Here is an 18,789-nt window from a genome sequence, read left to right as displayed (position 1 = left end):
GTTGACCTGGAGGCTCAGGACTGGAACTTGGAACCAGGTTCCATCTCTTCCGCGACCATCCATCTGTTGGCTTCATCCAAAAGCCACTTCCTTGTGGCAAAACGAGGTGTCCAGTAGTAATTACCCCATAAGGTCACTTGTTAGAAACATCCAGAGTGGGGGAGGGGGGAGTGGCTTCTCAGGGCTCTCAAGACTGCAGACACCTGCCACCAGGAGCCCTGGGGGAATCTCAGGTGCCTCATGGCCAAGCCGGCTTGTCCCCCACCCCTGAAACCCACAGCACCAAGACACTCAGGAGACATTGGCCCCCAAGAAGCATTTGACCCTGTGAAGACATTTTTAAATTTAAATTCATTTTTTCACTGATACATTAAAAACTTAAAAATCGCACGTTTTTGTGGGTCCATGTGACTTTCCATGCATACTACGTCCGTGGCGGAATGCTTAGATCTGGGGGGGGCACGTCCGTCTCCTCGAACATCACCTCTTCACAGTTAAAACATTCGGACTCCCTCCCGGGTTCGTGGGACACGCAGTGCGCGACCATCAACTGCACAGGGGACTCTTGCTCCTAACTGTCCCTTGGTACCTGTGGACCCCCCTGCTCCCCATGGCTCTGGCAGCCTCCGAGAGCTCGGCTTGGTTGTATGCCACGTGAGTGACAGTGTGCTACCTGTCCCCCGTGCCTGGGTAGTTCACAGACGTGACAAGCTCCAGGTCCAGCCACACTGTCACAACTGCGTTTGTAGCACCTTTCCTTGATCGGGTCCCAGTTGGCTGTGTCCACTGCTGGGGAGTCATGAAGGCTGCCGCCGTGCACACGGGGCGCGGGTGTCTCTGCCTACCGCTGTCATTTCCTGGGAGAGGAACCCGGTCCTGGGATTGCCAGATCTCGTGGTAGGTCTAGTTTTAATATGGCCCCCATCTCGTTCTCTGTGATGGATTCACATCCCCCGACGGTGGGCAGGAATCCCCTGCTCTCCGCACCCTCGCCCGCACTTCTCTTGAGTCTTTTTGACAGTTGTCATTCTCACTGGGGGGGGGGGGTGGCGATGCCTCCTGGTGGTTTTGAGTGGCATTTCCCTGATGGTTTAATGATGTTGAGCGTTTTCTTACTTCCATGTTGGTTATTTATATGCCTCCTCCTCCCCCTCTTCCTCCTCCTCCTCCTCCTCCTCCTCCTCCTCCTCCTCCTCCTCCTCCTCCTTCTCCTCCTCCTCCTCTTGGCAACTCTAGGGATGGAATCCAGGGCTGTGAGCATGCTCTACCACTGAGCTACACTCCCAGGCACCCTCACCACCACCCCCGCTTGCCTTTTTTGAGACAGGGTCTCTTAAGTTGCAGAGGCTGGCCTTGAACTTGAGATCCTCCTGCCTCAGCCTTCCAAGCAGCTGCAATTATAGGTGTCCATCACTGCATCAGGCTGAAGACAGTTTTGATTATCATAAATGGTGTGTGGCAGGGGCTGTCTAGTGGCATCTGACAGGGAGAAGCTACAGATGCACCTAAATATCCCACAATGTACAGGGTGCTCCTCTCCACGCCTCACCCACGAGAAAAACTTTGTCTGTTCCTAAATGTCAGTGTGCTGAAGTTGAGAAACTCTGGCTCAGCCCAATCCCTGCCCTGAAGTCACTTCCAGGTTTCAATGCGAACGTTTTTCTTCACTCTGTTCGAGATTCAAATGTCAGGGAGGGTGTGTTGGGCGTGGTGTGGGTTACATGCCACCCATAGGCTAAGGAAAGGCCAGGTTGACCATTAGGTCCCCTGCACGAAGCTCAGGACTCTGGCTCAGGAAGTGGGGAGGGTGTGGAACGAGAAAATAAAGTCCCCTCCAACTTCTCCAAGAAGCTTAAGCTCATGGTGGCTCAGGAGGGGACGAGATTTATGTCCTAAATGAAAACCCACAAGCTGAGATGAACTTCCCAGTGACACCCCTCAAAGAAGAGGGCGATGTCCTGGGGTGACCCAGGGGAGAGGGGTGAAGATAAGCTCCAGATGGCCTCCACTTCAAAGGCCACTGCCCCCGATGGCACTCTGTTCCCCGCGTCCCACGCCATGCCCTTGAGAAATGGGGTCTGCTCCTCCACCCCTTGAATCTGGAGGCTGGCCTTGGCCTTGGGGCTCGGTTGGCCAAAAGAACATGGTGGAAGTGGAGCTGGGTCATCCCTGGGCCCCCAGCTCTGGTAGCCCTGAGCTGCCCTGAAGGAGCCTCGACCCCAGGGCCATCTACTAAAACTCCACGACAGACCCCAAGTGTGAGGGTCCCCAGCCGAGCCCAGCCACGCCACAGACCTGAGTGCAGAGGAAAAGACACGTGTTATGTAAAATAAAAACATATCTATATTCTGCACAATGAAATACGTCTGTGCATATTACATATAATGAAATATAGATCCTATATAATACATCTTATTATTATATATAAATATTTATCTATTTATTTTCTCTTTGAGACAGGGTCTCACTGTGTCCCGCAGGCTGGTCTTACATTCCTGGGCTGAAGCAGTCCTCCAGCATCAGCCTCCCTCGTGCCGGGGCGACAGGTGTGTGCCCAGGTGACAGGTGTGTGCCCAGGTGACAGGTGTGTGCCCCTCCGACTGCTGACTTCTTGTTTTCAAGCCACTAAGTTTGGGGATGGTCTGTGGCAATTGATAACTAGAACAATATGTAAACATGTTCATATTTGCTAATATTTTAATTGAAAAAATATTTTATTTTAAAATTCTATAGAAGCATTATGAAAAAAAGAAACAAGCCCACCCGGTTACGAGGGCTCGACCTCACCGCGTTAGCCCATAAGCTGTGTGCCCTGGACCTCCAGCCCGGGGCCCGCGGTCTTTTTTCCTACGTAGGCTTTGTCTTGTTGGGTTTTGATCGTACTGGGGACTGAATCCAGGGATGCTCTTCCTCTGAGCTACAGCCCAGTCCTTTTTTAATTTTGAAATAAGGTTTCCCTAAATGGTTGAGGCTGGCCTCAAAGTGGCGATCCTCCTGCCTCAGGCTCCCGGGGGCTGCCATCACAGGCAGGGACCGCACACCCAGCAATGTCCACTTATGATACAGCGGCTTCACACCGTCTCTTCCCTGCTTTTCTGTCATCACCATCGTTGTCCGACACTGCCACAGTCTCAACCAGCAAGTCCCACTGGCACTACTGACAGACAGCCCCCTGCGGTGGACAGAACAAGGGCTAGCCCCTCGAGGCTCTGTATGTTCCCTTACCCACAGGAGGGACTCTTCAGGTGCCATTAGGGTGAAGCCCTTGACCAGGGGAGATTATTCTGCATTATCAAGCCAGGCCCAATGTCATCACAGAAGAGGCAGGCAAGGTCAAAGTCAGAGGTGACACAAGGAAGGAAACAGGGTCCCTGGTACTGAAAGATGCTGCTGGCTTTGAAGGTGGAAGGGTGAGCCACGGTCCAGGAATGCGGTCGCCTGTAGGAGCTGGGAAGGGCAGGAAACACCCTCTCCTGACTCTCCCAAGAATGCCGCTCTGCCGACGCCTTGCTTCAGCTCCCCGAGACCCAGTTTTGGGCTTCTGACCTCCAGACTGTAAGGTACTACATACGTACTGCTTTAGATCACCAGACGTGTGGTGTTTGTTACAGCAGCAATAGGAAACTCATACCATCGTCCCTATTATTTGACACTATCATCTTATGTAATTCTCAAGACAGTCCTGGCAGGCAGATACGGTCACTGCCTCCATTTTAGAAATGGGGAAACTGGTGCTCAGAGACAGTTGAGGGACTTCCTCAGGACACACAGCTGCTAAATGCAGAGGCAAGCACACGTGGTCCCTGCCATTTATAGTTGTGCTTCAAAATACCACTAGTACGGGATTTATTGGAACTGTGTAAACATGCAGACCTTGGGCCATGCCTCTGTCATTTTGCCTTCTTTTCTCATTGTTGTTCCCGGTATTAACATTGTGACTTCTGTGGAAGTCCCCACCAGTAAGAAGATGGAAACCGCAGTTCTGAAATTGCAAGGGTCATTGACTCCGTAGATGGTTTTTGTTGTTGTTGGCACCATAAGGTTTCATTTTAAAAAAGATGAAATCCCAGTTTGTTCTGGGGTTGAGGTGGGCCAGGTGTACTTTTGAAGATCTGCCTGAACTTTAGCTGTTGAATCAACCTCCCATTAGTGAGGTTAGGTTTCATGACACATTCCTAGAGAATCCACCCAGCCTCTGAAGTGCAGTCAAGGTCAAGTGCGTAGAGGACCTAGCCCTGAGCCCACAGGATTCTGTCTGCGGCTGGGTTTCCCCTCCTTCAGCCGGGCGGGGCTGCCCACAGCGCAGGTCACCGAGGGCCACACGGGGTCCAGCGTTTCCCCTGCTGGGTTTGGCGTTGGTGACTGGAACGATCCTTTTGGGGAACGGTCCTTGCCAACCTGGGAGGCAGTCGGGGCTCACCTCCAGCACCTCCTTGTGGATCTCCAGTGGCTGAACCTGACCAGGTCCTGTCTCTCCAGATTCCTGCTTCAGAGCACCCCGCAAGCTGACCTCCCCAAGTGGGCACCTGGCAGGCCCGTCCCAGAGTCTAATCTGAAGTAAGTTTTTCTTTCTTTCTTCCTTTTTTTTTTTTCTTTGTTGCTGTCCTGGCAATCGAACCCAGGGCCTCGCACACTTAGGCAAGAGCCCTACCAAGATCTCTTCAGGATCTCCACAGTTGCCCAGGCTGGCCTCGGCCTGCCACCCCCTGAGTCACCCTCCCCTGGTGGCTGGAGTCACAAGCATGCACACGGGGCCTGGCTCTTTTTTTGTTTAATTAAGGTATAATGTGCCCACATACATTCACCCCATGTAGAATGCACATACAGTCCACACCACGGTTAAGGGGCAGCGTGATTCTACACCCCAATCTCCTGGGGAGCCTTTGTGGTCCACCCTTGCGCACCCCAGCCCTTGACAGTCAGCCATTTTTTTTCTAGTCTTACCTTTTCCAAACATGTCATATGAATAGAACCCCACAGCATCTAGCTCCAAGGGTGACTTCTTTTTTTATATATTTACCTTTTAGTTATAGGTGGACACATATATTTTATTATATTTTTTATGTGGTGCTGAGGATTGAACCCAGGGCCTCACGCGTGCTGGCGAGCGCTCTTCCTCTGAGCCACGACCCCAGCCCCCCCCCACCATGTGGCTTCTTTAACACCTGGTGCTGCTCTGAGGTCCTTCCATGTGGTGGCAGCGCCGCGTTCCCTCTTTACTGCAGAGTCCTTCTGTGTTGTGGGGACACGTCACGGTCGGCCTCTTCAGGACTCGGTGAACTCTGAGGCATTCAGAGTGTCCTCATGTTTGTTGTTATGAACAAACACTCTTGTACAGGTGCTTGTGCAAACAAAAGGTTTCAGCCCATGAGGGCGGAATTTCTAGAAGTGGGGCCATTGGGTTGTTTAATTGTGTGTTCAAGCTCATAAAAAAAAAAAAAAAAAAAAAAGACGGAGACCATTTTTCCGAAGCAGCTGAGCTCCTTCGCTTTCCGCTAACCATGTTTGTGAGTTCCAGTTGCTTCACATCCTCACCAGCACTTGATGTTGTCTGTTTGGTTCAGTGTTATTTTATTTCAACCATCCTGACAATGACTTTAAAAATGACTTTTAAAAAAACATATAACGTAGAATAACTTTTAAAAATAAAAGAACCATGGATTTAAAAGTTTAAAATCCATAACTCAGACTCCATGCCCCCTGTGGCCTGAGCCTGTGCAGGGAACAGGGCCACTCTGTCCCCGGCCGTCAGCCGGATGGTGCTGCCGGGCCTTTCTGCTGGGGACCCCACCTGGGCTGTGCTCCCAGAGGCCTTCCACATGGCTGATGCTTGTCCTGGGAGGATCATCCTGAAATCACTTCCCCAGGGGTGTGACTCGTTCTGCTTTCTCATCACAAGTTTCTAAATCTCCCTCTGCTTTCCTTATCTAGCTCTTACCACAGGTTCTCACTGGGGGCGATTTTGTACCCCTGGCCCCTCGCAAGACATTTGGCAATGTCTGAAGTCACTCTGGTTGTCACCACGGGGAGTGGGGATCTGCTGCTGGCGCCCAGCGGGTCGAGGCCACAGGTGCCGCTAAGTGTTCTCCAATTTCCCTACAAAGAGATGCCCAGCCCAGTGCCAACAGGCTGCGGTCAGGAACCCTGCCCCCGGCCGTAATGAGGGGTCCGGGTGTTGGCTGCCCCTCTCCACGCGTCCCTGGACCCCCATTTGCTATCTGGCTGTCAGTGTCACTGTTCCCTGCTACGGGTCCTGGGGGGAGGGTGTGTGCGGTTCTCTGCTTGTGGCACACTGAAAGGGACCGATACACACGCGGAGTGAGTGACAGAGCACACAAACTGCCTTTTGAGGGGTTTCCTTTCACTCGAGGACCCAGAAGGCTTTCCTCTTGGTTTCCATCTCCACGACCTTCTGATACCATTTGGGAAAAATGGAAGTGTGATGGTGAGAGCCGGGGTGGGGGAGGAGGAGCAGGAGGAGACCAAGCTCCGTCTGCAGACTACACAGGTGCCTCGACTGTCACGTGACCCACAACAGCCACCTCCGTCTCTGAGCCCCAGTCTCCTCACTGCACCAAGTGCCCTGCCCTTTACCGATGCTGGCTTTAAATCTTCCTGTCCTCGTCCTTCCACTGGGTGCCTGGCCAGTGTCAGCGTCCACTCTCTGCCCCTGGCCCACCAGGGGGCTGCCTGAAGCTCAGTGGACAGTTCATACCTCAGTGAGCTCCATGTGTCCACAGCAGGTCACAAGGGACGTGGGAGAGGTTTTGATGGCCCCAGGCACCACCTTCAACCACAGCGAGATGGGCATGTGGATAAGCACCCACTTCCTCATTCCCTTGGAGGGCAGCGGTGAGGCCTGCCCCACCCCGGCTCCCAGAGGCCCCGACGGGCTGAGCCCCATTGCCCATAAAGATAACCAGCTCATCCCCAGACTCTTACCGCATCTTGTTCCTGCCTTCCCCACCCGCTTCCCCACTCCCTCATGTCCTCCTGGGGCTGCCTCTGGAAGCATCTGCCTGCACCCCGAGAGGAGCCGCTCTCTGGGCCCTCGGGCTTCACCATCTGGCCCAACTTCTAAATGGCGGGGTGGGCATCCCTTTGCACAAGGGGTTTTTGTTTTATTTTATTTTGGTACCTGGGATTAACCACTGAGTCACTTCCCCAGCCCTTTTTGTGATTTATTTAGAGATAGGGTCTTGCTGAGTGCTGAGGGCCTTGCTAAATTCCTGAGGCTGGCTTTGAACTCTTGATCCTCCTGCCTCAGCTCCCAAGCTCCTGGGATTCCAGGCTGCTCCACGGCGCCCAGCTTTGTTTTATGCTTTTCTTTTTCCTTTCCTTCTGGCTGTTGGACTGAAGCAGCCTGGATGAGCAAGCCTCCTTGTCCCTTGGGTGGTGCATAGATCCCGGGCCCTGACCCCAGGGGTGGGATGACCAGGCACACGTTCTGCACGCAGTAACTGGCCTGATAACTGGCTTTTGAGGGCTGGTGCCACCTTCCCTGGCTTTCCTCTTTCCTGCCGGTGTTTCCTTTGCCTTTCAAGTAAACTGCCCTTGGACCCTTCTCCCAGGGTCTGCATCGGGGGAAATCTAAACTAAAACCCAAGGTCCCCAACGGGAAATTCCAAGCCAAGACCCACGCCACCTACGTTCAATTGCAAAGTCTTGCTTTCTGTCTCCGGGGGAGAGAACCAGAGTGGAACAAGCTGTTCTTGCACTGAACACCTCCTGTTTACCATCTGGGCTGCAGCAGATGACTGCTGTTCCCCCCGGGGAAGGACTTCATCTTCCCCATGGCATGCACAAGCCGTGGGACATCAATCACCCTCTTTGTCACATGGGCTTCTTTGCTCTATTTCACAGAAGGTTACTGAAACACAGCGATACGCTGTGGGTAGCTTTGGAAATGTCTTTTGGGTCCTTGGCCGGAGGCATCTCTTGCTCCTTCCCCAGGTCACACTCGTTCAGCGCTGGCAGGGACGAGTCAGCCGGGTTCAACGTTTTCATTTGCCAAAATTAGTTTTGCAGGTGGCCGAGAGGAAGGCCCTAGCAACTGCTCAGGGGACTGCTGCTGTTTAAAAATGGCTCTTTCCCCTCACGACGCAGTATGAAGGGCGTCCGCAGATCTGGGGCCACCCCGCTGCCAGAGCACTCCCCAGGTTCCAGGGACCCTGCATTCCCGCCCCAGGCGGAGCCTGCGACTTAACAGCAGCCAATCAGAGCAGCTGAGGCGCAGTCTCTACAATGATTGGCTCATGGAAAGGCATTGTTACAAGTTGGCCCAATCAGAGTCCACCTCAGAGTGCGCGGTAGCCAATAGGAAGGCACCTCCTCTTGCTCCCTAGAGGGGTTGGGGGAACGGACACGTGCTCATGCTAGGCCGTCCCAACCCGGAGGCGTTTTAGGTGCCTTGCTCGTGTTTCACCTCTGCTCCCCGGACAGCAGGCTCCCTAACAGTCATTCTGAGCACAGTAACTTTCCAGTCACTTTGGCTGGTCTTAAAAATCTCAGGCTAAAATAGTTCCAAAATTGAGCAACTACTTACTTTCAATCTTACATTGGTCAGGATATCAGCCAGTTACTATGATAAAAGCCAAGACAACAGGCATGAATAAAATAAAAGTAATCCTGTCCCATGGGAGGATTAAGTGTCCCCATGGGCTGTGTGCCAGTCCCAGCAGGTCTGGGATTCAGGCTCTTGCTGTCTTGCTGCTTGGTACTCTCTGTGCTGTGGCTTATGCCTCCTGGTCTAAGGTGGCTGCTTCAGCTCCTGACCTCAGGTCTGTGTCCTGCCGGTAGGAAGAGGGGGAGAGGAAGGAGAGGGCACCTCTGCTCCTTGTAATGGCATGGGCCTGGAGCTGGCCCTTGCAGGCTGGCCACCAGCCTGGCCCCCAACCTGTGGTTGTGTTGTGCTCTGTGACAAGTCAAAGGGCTCTCTTGCCTTCTGGCTTCTGACTGGGTTTGACCAATGAGAGACCAACACGCAGGAGGCAGGGGCGGAGCAGGCCTGGGTGTGTGTTTCTCAGCTCACTTGTTGGGTCATTGTGGGCTGTTGTGTCCCCTGACTGAGGGAGGTCACAGCTTCTGTGGGGCCCTTTCTAGATCTGGCGGCCACTTCCTCCTCCACCTCTTCAGGCCTGGGCTGGAAACACCACCGTCCCTGGGGTGCTGGGGCGGGGCCTGCGACTGCCCCCTCCAGTCTAGTCCTGGGACACCGCAGCGTCCCTGTCCCGCGCCCTGCCCCGCGCCCTGCCCGCGCCTCATAGACAGTCCCTTCGTAGGGCTTTCCTGCCCTGCCCTCACCCACGAGGCTCCTCCTAGCAGCCCTGGGCGTGAGACCCGTAGCCTGTCGTCACTGGGGAGGAGACACGGGGCTGTTTGGGCTCAATCTGACAATTTTCCAAATTCACAATCTTCACAAAACTTGTGGCTTTCTGTAGTCCCGGAGCTGGGAATTGGTGGCACAGGTGTCCCAGCTAGAGGACACCTGTGTAGGAGCCACAGTCTTGGTCAGTGCCAGGGCCCAGACAGCTCAGAAATGTGGGCGGACAGGGGCGCGGTAGTGGACGAGCTGCCCGCCCTGGGCAGAGAGCCGTGGCCTCCGGCCTTTTGGGGAAAGGAGCTGAGCGGCCCCGGAGCTGCAGACTCAGAAGCTGCCGGCCAAGGAGTGTCAGAAATGAGGGGAGGGGACTGACTCACTGTCAGAGAGACGCTGCTTTCGCCTCTTCCCCTTTAAACACAGGGTCCTCTTGGTGTGTCTTTCTCCGTGAGCACAGAGAACTGACCCAGAGATAAATCATGCCCAAATCGTGCTTGGTTGACAATAGTGGAAACGCAACCACAGTGGCCTCCATGAAGCAGACACTTATTTCTTTCACATAAAACCGTGTCTGGAGGTCTGCATTCTAAGAAGTGGTTTGGCAGCTCCACAGTGTTAGAGATGACATTTTCTTCCATCTTTAGCACAGCCCTTCTGTCCTCAAGATCACAAAATGGCAGTTCCAGCTCCAGCCGTCTCCTTTGCACTTCGGGGAGAATGGCAAGGCACCAGAGGGTTTCCTTGGAAACTCAGCCATCAACGTCCACCTACAGTGCTCTGGCCGCTCCACCTCAGCACTACTGCCGTTCTGCACTGCAGAGCCCCGGGCGCTGGGAGGGCACTGGCAGCCCAGCCTCGGCCCTGCCTCCACCCCCTGGGTGTCCACAGGACCGTCCCCCATTCCTCACCAAAACCATCCCCTGACATTCAGGTGTCCTCCAGGGAACAAAGTCATCCCAGGGCGAGAGGCACTGGGCGAGCCTTAGCTCCAAGAGAGGCTGGGAAGAGCTGTTCCAGACGCGGTCCCCAGCCCCAGAGCGCGGTTTCTTTAGGAAGAAAGATGTGGAGATTGTGCATTTGGTGGCAAGTGACCGACAGTCTTGGCCACGAGAGAACGCCTTCCCTTTCCTCCTGACCGCACCTTCGAGGAACAGTGGCCGGAGTGGAGCTAACAGCACCAGGACAATCGGGGTGGCGGGGGCGGGCGGCCGTGAACACAGGCCCAGACTGAGGGGATCGAGGTCTAGGGGGAAGCGTTCGACCCCAGGATTCCACTCTGCAGTGACTGTTCTGGAAAATTCCAGACACTACAAAGATAGAGAGTCCTGTGGTCGGCTGTTGGAGGTCCCTGAGGCGAGAGCCCACGTCCACCAACCTCAATGCCCCCCCACACACCGCTCCCTTGCTGGGTGTTGGGCCTCTTGCCTGTCCCCACCAGTACCTGGTCCTCTTGGCCTGTCCCCACCTGCTATCATGACCCCACAGACCCGCCATGCCACCCAGCGCAGACCAGGTCACCAAGGGGCCTCCAGCCTCCTGTCTGCGCAGGTTGCCGGGACCCTCCCCTGTTCCCCGCTCACCTCCCCTCACCCCCCCTTCGCCCCTCCTTCACCTGCAGACGGACACACACAGGAACCAACTCACCCGCCTCCTTCTGCTTCAGGAATGAGGCGCCACCCCGACTTTGACCTACAGACGCTTCCACTGGGTGGGACTAGCGCCCGCCCCATCCCACTCACACGGCCCCCCACCCTCGGTTTTGACCTTGAACTTGTTTGCTCCCTCAGGCCTTCATTTCTTCTGGCGCAAAGCGAAGAGAACCATTCCAACGATCATCAAAAGTGTCCCGCTCTCCTTGTGCACATATGAAGTGCTCCGTGATGGCGCCCCACCCTCGCCCAGGCCCAGTACCCTGTGTCCCCCGACCATCAGCCCCTGCCGTGGTCTCCTCATGCTCTTGCCACACTCTGCAATGGCCGCTCTCCTGTCCTGGAGCTCAGAGGCCAGGCCCTGGGTGGCCTCTGTGTCCCCAGGGGCCTTTTGCAGAACAAGCTGAGTAAGACCCAGGGAGGCGCCTCCTGCCTCTGAGCTTCACTTTCTCCTTCAAAACCGGGGACGACAGGAACTCCAACACTAGTATTTATGGGGCCTCGTGAGCCAGAGAGGACTGGCCGCCCTCCCAGTGTCCACTCGTCCTGGCAGCTGTATACCTCCCGTGCCATCAGTGGTCACCAATGAGAAGGGAGAAGGGGTTGGGTAGGCCTGGTGATGGGCAGGTATACCCCACCTGCCCCTCCTCGCTCGCTCCTTCTTTCTGCCAAGGATATAGACGTGATGGCTGGCACTCTGGAAGCCATCTTTGATTCATGGAGGCAATCTTGGGGTTGGTGGAGCAGAAAAGTAGAAGCCTAGGACCCTGATGACCATGGAGTCATCATTCCAAACCTGAATGCCACACTTTTTCTTAACTGGGGCGGGGGGTGGGGGAGAACACGCTTACCTAACTCCGTTGTTTGTGCTGTGTTGTGAGGTGGTCTAAGGGACAAGTTTTGGCCGGGCACAGGAGGTGCGTGCTGTTAGTCCTCAGCACCGCCGCTGTGCAGGGGTCCTGGCTGACTCACAGTCCAGGGCTTGGGGCCTGAAGGGGCGTCTTCCCCGGTGCCTCCAGGGCCCCGTGCTGTGATCCTGTAGGGTGGAGGATCCTTCACCGCCTACTCACTCATCAGACGTTCGAGGAGCCGGCTCAAGAGACTGTTAGACGTGGGCCTATGAGGAGAGCTGACACGGCCACCTGCCCCACAGGAGCCCCCAGAGCAGGGTGGTTATTAGTTCCAGGGCCTGGGTGAGCCCGGGGCCCCAGACAGCAGTACACACCACACAACCCGGGAAGTGCTGGCCACCCAGGCCTCCATGTGAAGGGCACCCCCAGTTTGGGCAGTGCACATCCTACACGACCGTGTGACAGACCTGGGAGGTAAATCCCCGTGTCCTACTTGGACGCCTTTTCCTCGGCTCCCTGTAACCTCCTGGTTTGTGCCCAGTTTCTTCTTGTTGACATTGGCTTCTGCCTCTCGTTGAAAGTGTTTCTCAATCGTCAGGGGCACTTTGTTCCTGCTGAGAGGGAGGGAAGCTCCGTGCGTCCCCCACCACGTGGCGGGGCGGTGGGCCAGCTCTCACTGGGGGCCTGAGTGTCCTTACCCATCGGCCTGTCCCCTGGGAAGGTCTACTTCCTGCTCTACCTAGAGGACGTCAGGGTGTCCTGCTGAGGTCCTGCCCGGCCAGGCTGACTGTTCCAGGAGCTGAGCTGGGAAGCAGGCGGGTCCGACCGTCTCGCACCCACCCTCTGGGTGCCCAAGGCCTTGAGGCCCCTCTCCTGTCCCAGCACCTCTGCCCTGACCTGCGGGCTGCTCACCGGCTGTGCAGGCCCAAGGGGGCTCCTGGCCCGTGCCCAGGCTCGGCGGCATCTGGGCATCTGCGAGGCAACAGGCTCATGGGCCTGAGCAGCGTGTGGCGCTCTCCTGGGTCCATCTGACTAGAGAAGGGAAGGCGAAAATGAAACCGAAGAAATGTCTGTATTTCACATTAAAGTTGTTTTTTAAAAGCCTTTCTAAAATCAGGAACAATTATTGTGGGGGAAAAAAAAAAGATGCTTGAAGTATTGACTTTTAAATTATTTATTTCTGTTTTTAAGTGAACATACTGATTTTTGCATGAAAGATGATGAAATTAGTCCATTTAATCTTCAAGGTTTGTTTTTGTGGTGCTGGATATGAAACTCAAGGCCCAGTGTGCTAGCCAAGTGCTCTGCCTGAGCTACTCCCTGGCCCTAAAAATCTAAAAAAGATTACAGCTCGGGAGGCTGAGGCAGGAGGATCAAGGGTCCGATAGTTTCCCCTCCTCTCACCCCATTGGTAGGTTCTCATTCTCTCTCTCTCTCTCTCTCTCTCTCTCTCTCTCTCTCTCTCTCTCCTGGAGTCCTGCTGTGTTGCTTAGCCTGGTCTTGAACTCCTGGGCCCAAGTGTGCTTCCCACCTCAGCCTCCTGAGCCGCTGTGACTGCAGGTGGGCACCCCTGTGCCGGGTGCCTGTTCTGACTTCTACCACCCACCAGAGCCCTGCGGGGCAGCGTGTGCTCCTGGGCGTCTGAACGTCTGGGAGCCTCATCTGTGTGGCTGGGCATCAGTGACTGTTCCTACGCATTATTTAGTGTGTGCAGTGGCACGTGCTTGGAGTCCCAGCGATTCCTGAGGCCGCGGCAGGAGGACCACAAGTTCAAGACCAGCCTGGACAACTTACCAAGACCCTGTCTCTAAATAAAAAATAAAGAGGGCTAGGGACGTGGCTCAGTGGGAGAGCACTCACCTGGCCTGCTCAGGCCTGGGCTCCATCCTCAGCACCAGACACACACACACACACACACACACACACCAACAAAGCTAAACTGAAATATTTTGTGAACTAAATGATATTGTGATGTTCCTCTTCTAAACATGCATCTCTCCATCCTGTTGTTGTCGGACATCTAGGGCCATGTCCATCGGGTCTGGGGTCATTATGTGTACAGCCTGGGGGACAGTCCCTGCACCTGGCTCCTGGGTTCCTGGGAGCTTGGCCCTAACCCGGAGTCCACGCAGCCCCGGGCCTGTTTCCGAGGTCGCGCAGCCCGGCTGGCTGTTCCCGGCTGTTGGACCGGCCTCTCGACCTCAGCACGCGCTGCCCTGGGCCACTGGGTCCCAGTTCCCAACCTTCCCAGCTCGGCGACATCGCAGCGCCGAGGTCACGGGCCGGAGGCGCGCGCTGCCCTTGGCTCTACCGCCCCCTCCCGAGCGCGTCTGCAGGTGGCGTCCCCTCCCGCTCCTCCTCCCGCTGTCCCTCCCGGGAGAGCGCCCAGCCTCCTCTGCCCTCCTCCAAGTCCCTCCAAATGGCCGCAGGAGCCTCCGCAGTGGGACCGGAGCCGAGTTCTTCTGCACCCTCCGACAGGGCGCCTGCGGGACCCCAGCACCTGCCACCGCCTGTCATCCCTCCCGGGCGCCCCTGTCGGCTCCTCGGGGCCTTCTGCAGGTGCGCTTCCTCCCGCCACCCGTGGAGTCCCCGGCTCTGTCCCGGGCGGCTTCCCGCGCTGACCTGCCCTCGGCGCCTGCGCCCTGGGTCCTGCGCCGCGGGTCCCAGTCACCCGCCTCGGGACGGCGTCCTGCTCCAGGGCCCAGGAGCCCAGCCGTGGACGCCGGCCACTGACAGCCGATCCTTTTCTTCTGTGGCTCTTGGAAACACTGTGACAGTGAATAGCTATCCACATGTCCCTTGGCACATGCAGGAGTCAACCTGAAGGGTACATTCCGAGAGGCAGGATCGCTGCCCAGCCGTGGGCTTCTGCATTCCGTGACCACTGCCAAAGACCCCTGCACTTGGAGGGCTCAGTTGCTCCCCTGCTGACGGAGAGTGACCGAGTGGCCGTGCTCATCTTCCGCAGCTCTGTGGGCACAGTGGGCGGTCCGACAGGGACCTGAGTCCATCCAACTGAAGGATGTGGCGTCTCCTCTCTCCTGCTGCACGTGAAAGGAAGGTTTCCACTTCCAACCAACAAATATCCCTTGAGCATTTATAATGTGTAAGTCAGAGCTGACCCCAGTTCCCAATGGGGTGCTTTTGCAGATACAATATGCTTCTAAACATTTTTAAATTAAAATAACAACTATTAGAAATTTTTAAATAGAAGAAGTATCAGATACCAGCAGCTCAGGAAGCTGGGGCAGGAGGATCACAAGTTCGAGGCCAGCCTCAACAATTTAGGGAGGCCCTAAGCAACTAGTGAGAGAGACCCTGTCTCAAAATAAGAAATGAAAAGGGCTGGGGTTGTAGCTTAATGGTAAAGTGCCCTTGGGTTAAATCCCTAGTACCGGAGAAGTAAAAAATAAAGTAAATAAATAATAAAATGCAAGAAATATAAGGACCAACAAAATGGTCAAATAACTCTCATTGGTCTTTTTTACCCCCCTTACTTCACGGTCTGGGGATCAAACCCAGGGCCTTGAGCTAGCGCTCCACGAGGCCACCACTAAGCCACATTCTCAGTCCATTTCTTTCTGATATATTTAAAAACAAAACAAGTAGCACTTGTAGATGGTTAGAAAAGTGAAGCTACTCAGAAAGATTTTTTAAAAAACTCAGATATAACCAACTACCTCCAAACTCAGGGCATTAAAATAATTACTCTTTTTTTTTTTTAAGTTTTTAGCTGTAGATGGACACAATATCTTTATTTTTTTATGAGGTCCTGAGAATCAAACCTAGTGGTGCCAGGCAACACTCTGCCACTGAGCCCCAGCCCAGCCCTAATGACCCTTTTCTTAAAAGCTCACAGACCAAAAAAAAAAAAGAAGACAGAAAGGAAGAAAAAGGTACCTGGTCACTCTATTAACCATTTCCTGTGGTTGCTTCTGGAAACCTTTTGTGCATATGGAAGAATATTTATATGTACACAACAAAATACTGTTTCACTTTTAATTTACCAAAAAAAAAAAAAATGCTTCTAACGCTCTCTCGGTTCTGCCCCTTCATTTCTTCATTTAATAACATCCTGGATCAGCGACTCAGCAGAAAAATGGGCAAGAGATACGGACACACAGCTCAGAGGAAAGGGAAGACCAACAGCTGGAGGCGAGGAAGGGCGTCCAACTTCCTCTGAAATAAGAAAAATGCGAATTAAGTGAGCAGAGAGCTCGGGCCTCACCTGTCGGATCTGCAGGAACCCGGCGCCTCGCACCTGCTGTGGGCCCATGGGTGGATCCGGGATCCCAGGAGGGGACAAAGTGGAAGGACCCGCAGCCAGCCCTTGAGCGCATCTTGCTTAAGTACAAATGGCACAGACACGCAGAGACTCCCTGTCGCCTTCCCCACGGAAGGGACCTCTCAGGCTGGGGACCTTGTAGGTGTGCCCCCTCGGAGTCCCCAGCTCCTGGAAGGGTCCCTTGAATGCAGTAGACACCCCAGAGACGATGCTCTGTCCATGTCCACTCGCCCCTTGGCCCTCCCAGACCTTGCTGAGACGAGGTTGGACTCAGGAGGCTCCTCTGTCCCCATTGTCATGTGCAAAAGATGGAAGCTGCCCACGGGCCTGGCCCTTATGGAATCGCCCATGACCGCTGGCTCTCTGTGTGTCCACCTCCAGTCCACCTGTCCCAGAGGGGACCTAATGTGCATCTTTAGGCATTAAAGCTTCCCTGGGAGAAGTCACCCATGTCACTCTTGTCTGTTTTTCCTGACTGAAGTCGTAGTGGCTCAATAAATCTTGTGGAATGAGCGCGATGAGCAGGGGCGCCTGCGGCCCGCAGATGAGAGTCAGCGCCCACATGGTCAGTCCTCGTGCTGCTGGTGAAGGAGCGCAAACCTGCAACCCTCGGTGGGCAGCGCCGACTGTCCTGCGGGGAGTTGGCACCCGTGGACACCCCACCAGCAGGTCTGCTCTGCCAGCCAGGGTGCCGGTACCTCACACCGCACATGCCTCTCTTACTGCCCCGTCTTGGTAGCACTGAGGAGGTAAGTAGCTCTCCCAAGGTCACACAGCTGGCACCGTGGGCAATGTTGCCAACTTTAAAATGACCAGGTCTCAGGATCCAGCTTCTTCAAATGAACTGGCCGATGTCCAAGAATCTCTTTTTTAAAACCTCCCCATCTGCTGCCACTGAGCCACCAGCTTTGGGAATCGGGGACCTGGGGGACGTAAGGGTGCCCAGGAGCGATTTTGTTGGCACAGGCAAGGCATCTGTGCCTGCGCCCTGGGGGGGCATCTTCCTTAAGATGGTCTCAAGAATTTTTTGAACAAGAAATAAACTGATATAAATGAATCAAAACTGTATATTTCTTTATGTTTGGAAAAAAGAAGAGAATTTATTCATGGGTATAGTCATGGAATTTTCCAAACCAGACCAACTTCTTTAGAGATATGTCATTTAGAATATGATTCATTGGTGGGGTCCAGACACATAAAGTTAGACACTGAAATATGATATAAAGTTATCTCACACAAATTCCTGATCTGGGGAGCTGGCTCCGCACTGGAGGTTGTCAGGGGCTTGGCTCTCCAGCTTGTCATCCCCTCATCACCCACGTGTTGTTCCCCCTCCCTGAGATCCAAAAGGCTAACCAAAGTGGTTGCCTTCCCGAGTTCCGCTCACATCCCATTGGCCACACATTGGTCACATGACCAACTGCTCACTGCAAGGGAGTTTGGGAAATGTAGTCTTTCTTCTTCTAGAGTGTTCCTATCACTTTAAGGGGAACACTAATATTGGAGGCAACTCTCAGACCGTACCACTTGGAGGAATTTTTAAAGAGCTTAGAATTTAGATTCTGGAACAAAATAAAATATATTACTCATTCCCAATAACAGCACTATGCCATATGGTTTCAGAATTTCAGCTGACCATGACTGCCAATTTCAGGAGGCCCACTTGGCTGGTCTTGGGGTTTGCGGTATGCCTTTTGGCTCCATAATGCAGTAGACACATGTGGGTCCTCCGACTAATCAACAGTAATAGAGTACAACCAACAAGGCTTATTTTTACATTTTTTTTCCTCTAGGGTACTGTCATCAGTGTTGAAGATAAATAAATTAATATTTTGCTGATTATGTAAGAAGCTGCATGTGGAGAAGGAAGGTTTGTTTTGGCTCCAGGCTCCTGCTCTCCTTCAGGAGGGTTCAACATCATGGCGGCATTGGTGGCCAGGTTTAGCAGGCCATGGTGAAGGGTGTGGGCTTTACTGTGAGGGCACAAGGGAGCCATCAAAGAGGTCAGAGCAGGGGAGGAAGCCAATCAGATCAACACTTTAAAAGCTTTTTCTGAAGCCAGTCGAATGAATCGGACATGACTTTCCTGTGTTCACACACGAATACCAGTGACCCCCATCATGTCCGACCACAGAATGGGAAGTCATACTGCATGTGTGTATGTCAATTACACTCCACTGTCATGTGCATCTAAATGGAGCAAATAACAAAAAATCTTCACCGACACACAGACACACACACACACACACACACACACACACACACGGCTCATGGGAGAGGCAGACTGGAAAGTTTGAAATGTTGGCTGGGGGTGAGATAGTCTGCGCACAACTTGAAGAAACGATTTTCACATTTAAAACTATCAGTTTTCTCAAATCTCACCATCCCATAACTACCATTATTGCATATACCCCCTACGTCCTGAACATTATTTACTTCATTTTTTTTTCTTTTAGTAAACGTTTATTTGACTTAAGTACATTCATTTTTTAAAGGGAAACTTCTGGGTCAGTCCGCAGGGGCTAGGCGTTGCTGCAGTAACAACTCGGATTCGCCAGAGGTTGCTCACGCAAGGACTCGTTGGTGGGGGCTGGCTGCAGCTCTGGTCCCTGTTGAAGGTGCCGGCGCCCCTGGGTAGGCCGCTCTCCCAGCAGAGAGAAGAGATCAAATGGAGACCCCGGGATG

This window comes from Spermophilus citellus (genome assembly GCF_964194105.1).
Source record: "Spermophilus citellus genome assembly, chromosome: 4".
Taxonomy (NCBI): domain Eukaryota; kingdom Metazoa; phylum Chordata; class Mammalia; order Rodentia; family Sciuridae; genus Spermophilus; species Spermophilus citellus.
This window is presented reverse-complemented; position numbering follows the sequence as displayed.